The sequence below is a fragment of the Stegastes partitus genome, unplaced genomic scaffold (assembly GCF_000690725.1).
Source record: "Stegastes partitus isolate 25-593 unplaced genomic scaffold, Stegastes_partitus-1.0.2 Scaffold581, whole genome shotgun sequence".
NCBI classification, from domain to species: Eukaryota; Metazoa; Chordata; class Actinopteri; family Pomacentridae; genus Stegastes; species Stegastes partitus.
In genome coordinates this window covers 133,132-141,063 of record NW_007578312.1, presented here as the reverse complement: position 1 = coordinate 141,063, position 7,932 = coordinate 133,132, and positions in this window count along the sequence as shown.

Below are 7,932 nucleotides of genomic sequence, written 5' to 3'. Positions count from 1 at the left end.
ATTCATTATTAGTAATATCAAAGGGAACTTTTACTTATTTCATTAAAATTCAGACCAAATAGGAAAAGCACTCATGTAAATAACAATATCCCTAAGTTATTGTGAGTAGTGTATATTCATTCATTACACACAGATTGATGTATTTCAAATGTTTATTTCTCTTTATTTTGATGATTATACCTGAATACTAATGAAAATCCCAAATTCACTACCTCAAAAAATTAAGAATATTGTGGAAAGGTTCAATATTGACGACACCTGGTGCCACGCGCTAATCAGCTAATGAACTAAAAACACCTGCAAAGGTCTTTAAATGGTCCCTCAGTCTAGTTCTGTAGGCTATACAATCATGGGGAAGACTGCTGACCTGACAGTTGTCCAAAAGACAACCATTGACACCTTGCACAAGGAGGGCAAGACCCAAAAGGTCATTGCTAAAGAGGCTGGCTGTTCACAGAGCTCTGTGTCCAAGCACATCAATAGAGAGGCGAAGGGAGGGAAAAGATGTGGTAGAAAAAAGTGTACAAGCAATAGGGATAACCGCACCCTGGAGAGGATTGTGAAACGAAACCCATTCAAAAGTGTTGGGGAGATTCACAAAGAGTGGACTGCAGCTGGAGTCAGTGCCTCAAGAACCACCACGCACAGACGTATGCAAGACATGGGTTTCAGCTGTCGCATTCCTTGTGTGAAGCCACTCTTGAACAAGAGACAGCGTCAGAAGCGTCTTGCCTGGGCTAAAGACCAAAAGAACTGGACTGCTGTTGAGTGGTCCAAAGTTATGTTCTCTGATGAAAGCAAAATTTGGATGTCCTGTCTGGAGGAAGAGAGGAGAGGCACAGAATCCACGTCGCTTGAGGTCGAGTGTAAAGTTTCCACAGTCAGTGATGGTTTGGGGTGCCATGTCATCTGCTGGTGTTGGTCCACTGTGTTTTTGTAGGTTCAAGGTCAACGCAGCTGTCTACCAGGAAGTTTTAGAGTACTTCATGCTTCCTGCTGCTGACCAACTTTATGGAGATGCAGATTTTATTTTCCAACAGGACTTGGCACCTGCACACAGTGCCAAAACTACCAGTCCCTGGTTTAAGGACCATGGTATCCCTGTTCTTAATTGGCCAGCAAACTCGCCTGACCTTAACGCCATAGAAAATCTATGGGGTATTGTGAAGAGGAAGATGCGATACGCCAGACAATGCAGAAGAGCTGAAGGCCACTATCAGAGCAACCTGGGCTCTCATAACACCTGACCAGTGCCACAGACTGATCGACTCCATGCCACGCCGCATTGCTGCAGTAATTCAGGCAAAAGGAGCCCCAACTAAGTATTGAGTGCTGTACATGCTCATACTTTTCATGTTCATACTTTTCATTTGGCCAGCATTTCAAGAAATTCTTTTTTGTATCGGTCGTAAGTAATATTCTAATTTTCTAGTATAGTAAATTTGGGATTTTCATTAGTATTCAGGTATAATCATCAAAATTAAGAGAAATAAACATTTGAAATATATCAGTCTGTGTCTAATAAATGAATATACACGTTTCCCTTTTTGAATGGAATTACTGAAATAAATAAGCTTTTTCATGATATTCTCATTATATGACCAGCACTTGTATAAGTGCAAGACCATTTACCATCTCTTAGCAGCAAATCAAGTCCAAGCAACATAAAAATATGTAAATACAGTAAAATAGAAGTAATATTGAATAACTAATCTAACTAACACTATAGCTACACTGTGTGTTTTGAATGTAAACATTAGCAAACAGCTACACTGAAATAAAATGTCAGTAAAGATACTCAACTAGCTTGCTCTGTGTGTGTGTCATATTTTTGCTTACACTTAGATGATAAGATCACATCTGGACATTGAATGTGAAGGAAAAACAATCGACAGGAAGCAAAGGCCTGTCAGGCTGAGGGTCAAATGACTGACAGGGGCAAGACAGCAGTGGTACGAACAAACTAACCTGTAGGCATGTCGATAGAAAATGGTAAATGTTCCACACTTTTAACTTGAGCTACGTTCTGTGAATAGTTTTAAAATGTGTTTCTCATTCACACGAGCTTGTGGCATCACAGCTGCTATGCAAGGTGCTCACCTGCCAGCTGGCATTCAGTGTCTTGCCCAAGAACAATTCTGCAAGAGGAGAGGCCAGCTGAAGACGTTTCAGTGGCGTAGCATGCACTGCATAAAAGCAGTTTCTAAAATGGGAGATCAGGACTCTCTGAGGGGGTTGCAAGAGCCTGAGGGAGGGTTTCCATTTCAGAAATTCTCAAAATTTAAGTTTGCACGTGATACCAACAATGTAAAAGTCTGCTGCACACACAGAAATCATTGATAAGTCTGCTGCTTGTACCTTAATACAACAGTTTATACATGGAGCTCATCAGATGATTCTGCTCTGAGTCTGTATTAAATTACTACAAAATATTAGCATGGCTTGTTAGGCTGCTGTGTTTTGTTGTGGTGCTGTTAGGTCTGTGTTTGGACACACTTATTAGTATGTGTTGTGCACCACATTTGTATGCCTTAATCCTGAAATAGTGCCGTCACTAATCTCTAGTATTCTTAATTAACTCCTCTGTACACCATGTATGGAAGGTTGTTTCAATAACATTGCACTTTCTCTTCTTTAATGTCTGATATTTGTCAAGACTTTGTGAACAGAACTCGCTGAGGTGTTTTGCAGTTGAACAAACTCATTAATTAAAGAATCTGAGGAAAAACTGTAACAAAAATGAAATGGAAAAATATTTTATTTATCCCAGAAGGGAAATTCAATAAAAATAATTTTTAAAAAAAAACCCTGATAAGTTAATTATTGTGAGGATATCCTGAAATATTATCTTTAAAAAAGTTGGTTAGAAGTTTAAAAAGTTTATTAGAACTTATGCTCCATTATATTGACTTTTCATAATGGGTATAGAATGGAAATGAAGCCATTTTTTGGAGGGATGTTTGGCCCAAATCTTAAATTTATTGCTCAAAGGAGTATCAAGCCACTGTTCAACTCATAGGTTGGCAAAACTACGTGGACAGGTTTCTAAGTGACTTCATCAGTGACATGCACTGACAGGCTGCTGTAGAACATGACTAAGGGTTTGTGAAATTAATGTGAGAAGTAGTTTTGTGGCTTTAAACTGTGTGTCCAATAACCCCCCCCAAAAAATCCCTCCTTTTTAGAAAAGTAAAAAATTAGCTGTAAGCTGCAGCGATCTGGTCAGAACCATAGATTTTATGAAGGCAAACAGCTTCACCCTGAAACTGCAGGTATAAAATCTCTGTTTTTTTGTTTTCATGTGAAGAAAGCTGATGGTTTTACTGTGTTTCTACTGCAGTTTAATAAAAAGTGAGTTAATCAGTAACAGCAGTTACAGGAGCAGGCTGATGGCTCTGGATGAAACACATACTGTATTATACTTTTAGATGTGCAATTTTCCAGAAAAAACAAAAACTGAACACATGTCCAGAGCCAATAATACTGTTACTATTAACCATTGTATTGACACAGTTTGTCAGGAGTGAAGTTTAAAGTCTTTAGAGGCTGAGATATTTCTAAAATGTTATTGGTAAAACCTGAATAAGGAAACAACTAATTAGAACCCAATACTGGACTTTGTCTTGATCGTGAAGCTGCCGGGCAACTTTAGATGGTTACAGGAAGCCAGACTGCTCCCAGTAGCTGCATATTAATATGCAAAAGGCCTCTGTGCAAGAAAGTACCTATAATGTCAATGTAATGTGCAATATTTATTTTTTACCTCATTTCTCAGGTGTAATATTTAATTATAATTTGTAATATTACTTACTACTTCAGTATGTTTGCCAGCATTGCTTTACTAAGCTGTATTGTAGCCTTATTTTAGCTACTTTTTTTTTTGCTAAGTAATATCTGGCACAAGACTATCCTTCAGATTAATAAAGTTTTATCTTATCTTATGATATCAAATTATTTATTTAGATGGCTGCAATACATGCAATACATGCAGTCCATACAGGCTATATGCAATACATGATATATACATACATGTATGTATATATCTGCATTTGCACTTCTTCTTCTTCTTATTATTATATATTTATTCTTTATCTTTTATACACACACACACATATATATATATATATATCTTGTCTATGTATCCTCATTCAGAAGCCCATTCTTGTACTCCGTTTGCACTATTCTCTTTTCATGTGTACTTTTATACTTGTTTGCACTATTTCTTATATCTATATGTGCATTTTTCTGTATAGTATGTGTGTATCTCCATGTGTAATGCTGCTGACAACACTGTGAATTTCTCCACTGTGAGATAAATAAAGGAATATCTTGTCTTATACCCAGAAGTGCAGGGCTGCACCTTGTGCCAAATTGATTTCTTTAGCATTTTAGATTGCCGCAATAAAGCACATTTTGAATATTGTACAATGCACTTTCCCGCTTAAATATGTTTATTTAGTAGTGGGCTTAGGGCTAAAATATTCAAAATTTGGTTCCCAGGTGGTTCTGAAGTTGGCAGAAGATAAAAAATAAGTGGAGTTTATTTGTGCAGCCCTTAATCGCTCTCAGAACTATCGCCTCAGCAGCGCTGTCAGGGCCAACATTATGAAAACAACGATTGAAAAATGACTCCTCTTAACTAAGATCCTCGCAGAAGAAACTCCCACCAGGAGCTCAGAGGGGAAAAACACACAAAACCTTGCGAGGCGTGTCCTGGTACGGACAAATTCCTTTTCAGAGACAGATCATTGTTCGACAGCGTGTTAAAGCAAAGCAGATGAGCTAATGTCTGCTTGGGCTGCTCAGTGCAGATGGGTGGTTTCACTCAAAACCGATATGACTCACACACTCATGGCTGGCTGCAATGTTCTATATAGGACACTAGCACACCACTTTTTTCCTTTTTCGTCCTTTTCATGCGAAATATCAATGCATCTATTTTCAGTGTAACTACTGCAGTGAAAGAGTGAAGCGTGCACTGACCAAGTCTTCTCATGAGAGCTTCAGATGAGGGCAGTTTTAACGTGAAGCTTGGCAGGATTGAGAACAAAGTCTATGATACTCAAGGTTTACTCAAAATGAACAGGGGATGGGACGTAGCAACACCAAACCATTAAAAAAATCACATGCTCTTTAATAGATGCACTCTAAAAAGTACTCTATAAAATGCATTCCCATGAAATGCACCGTTGCACAATTTAAAAAAAAATAAAATAAAAAATTTTAAGTTGCAAACATAATTTTTGATGGGTTGCATTGGTATAATAATGTTGATAATTGCATTAACTTAATGTTATGTGTAATTTAAGTTAAAAAAAACAATCTGGGTTAGTTTATTTAAAGCTAAATTTCACTTGAGGTAACTTAATAAGATTGGCTTGATAATTTATTTTTCTTCACTTTGAGTTCAGGATTTCCACTCTTATACATGTGGACAAAATTGTTGGTACCCCTCAGTTAATGAAAGAAAAACCCACAATGGTCACAGAAATGACTTGAATCTGACAAAAGTAATAATAAATAAAAAATTCTATGAAAATTAACCAGTGAAAGTCAGACATTGCTTTTGAACCGTGGTTTAACAGAATTATTTTAAAAAATAAAGTCATGAAACAGGTCTGGACAAAAATGATGTTTCTCTTTCATTAACCGAGAGGTACCAACAATTTTGTCCACGTGTGTATCGTAACATAGACATCATCAGACATTTAATTAAAAATAACTAATTTCCGTAACTCCATGTAAGTTCATTCCGCCTCACGGAGCATCTCACATTTGTCAGATTGTTTCTTCTGTGCATACTTAGGTTATTAAGTAAGATGTGTGGTCATAGGTGTGAGTTGGAAAATCATAATTTTTCTTTTAGCCCAGTAACAATATTGTATAACTCTTCCAGTTGGGACCACTGTTGGAGTGGTTTCACCATCATACTTGCTCAATGATTGTCCTAATATGGCCATAAATGCAAAAAATAAAAAATAATGTAATTTCATTCATTTTTTTTCTTGGCTAGCATTTTTCTCTGCATTAAAGCTCCTATTAGTGCCGATGACAGGGAAAATATGCCTCTTAGGGTGAAAAATAAAGGTTTTATGGTTGGTGGAATTTGTAAAAGAAAGAAACATGGACATTTTTTTGACCAAATTTGCACCATCATATAACTGGTTTGTATTATTCTATCAAAGCAGGGTAGTGCCATTGAAGATCATGTGTACATATCAATGAGTCTGAAAAATTTCATTATTTCTCAAGTTATGGCTCTTCAAACATTGCTCCACAGTTTGGAGCAATTAAAACAAAGCAAAAGCTGTCATTTTCCTCCCCTCTTTAAGAATTTTAAACTCAAAAACTAATGTTGCCTATGATCCTAAATTGTACACATGGTCAAATCAATCTATATATATATATTTTCATAAGTCAAATTGAAGATGGTCAGGCTTAGGGCATTCGGTGAAGTGATGTGGAATGACTCTTTCGGTTAAACATTATTTCAACTTGCAAAGTCTAGACATAATTTTCTTTTTTCTAAATCACCTCAATCCTATAAATCTTTAAAAGCATTCTGTCTAACTTTATTTAAATCCCAAGGAGTCTGCACTTATCCTTTGTGAGAATTTCTTTTTAATTACTAAACGTATGACTCAGTAGAAATATTACTAGGGCCACTCCCCTCTTTAAATCCCGATCTCCTGCTTCCTTAAAATGAATATGAAGATAAGATTGGCTGATAAACAGATTTCAACCTTTACTAAAGGAGTTTTTAATGTGTCTGTGTGCATAACTGACTGTGTTTTTTTCTTTCTTTCACAATGCAACTATTGTTCTGCCTATTATATAATGCTGTTATATTATCTAAAATACAGTGCACTGTATTGTAATGGACATGGTATCATGGTGGCAAATGTCAAAATAAACTGAAAAACAGTGATTAAGTATAGCATATGTAATCATGCGTAGTTAATGACAAAGTTTTGTTAGCAGGTTGACACTGTGAAGTAGACTCAACAGTTGTCTCAGCTCTAACAGGGAGTTTACCTCTGACAGCAACTTTAGTTGTCCCTTCACTGTGTACAGTTCTGAAATAACTTCCCTCAGCTGTGAAGAATGCAGGGATGGTTCCTATTCAATGCAAAAACAAAGACAGTCAAGAGCTAAGGAAGGGAAGGCATTAGATGAGACATGAAGGGAACTCCACTGTTCTGTTTCTTCATTTAAGCAGTTACCATAGACTCCAAACATCACAATAATACTCTATTTGTTGGCAGCATAGTAACTACAAGAACAGTGAATGTGTCACCATCCATGCCTGATCTCATCTATTGTCTTGAGTTCTGGATTATCTGGTTTCTAGCACCTGAGTTAAGTCGAGCTCAGCGTCCTCACTGTCTGTTGCGTCCTGCAGCGGCTGCTGTTCCCATGTCTGTCACCGTCTGGTCACTACAACAAGTTGGCTCATCGGGTGACATCATATCAAGGTGGTTCATCAATGCACCTTTGTTCTTTGTTGTAACTCCTCCAGGTTTCCCACTGCTGCTGTAGCGAATAGAGCTGATACCCAACCGGAAAACTTACAAACCTTACATTTTATTTATTAATTATTTCAAGGCTTAACAGACTGATAAAAAATCAGATTAAACAAATGATAGCTGTGCAGTTGTAAACCATCAAGAAATCCTACTTTCCCATTAAAAAAAAAAACAAAACTTGTCCTGCAGTCTAATAATAAAAGTAATTCTTTCCATCTTAAAGACATCATAACTAATGTCAATCCAATCATCTACTGTCTGCATGTATTGCAGCAGTCACTTTTATTGTTACAGCGGTTGAATCTTTGCTTCATTACCATAAAATCGTTTTTGATTGTAATGTTTTCACGACATTTTTATCAAGGGCCAACATGCTATTTATCTTGGATGATTACTACAACAAAGA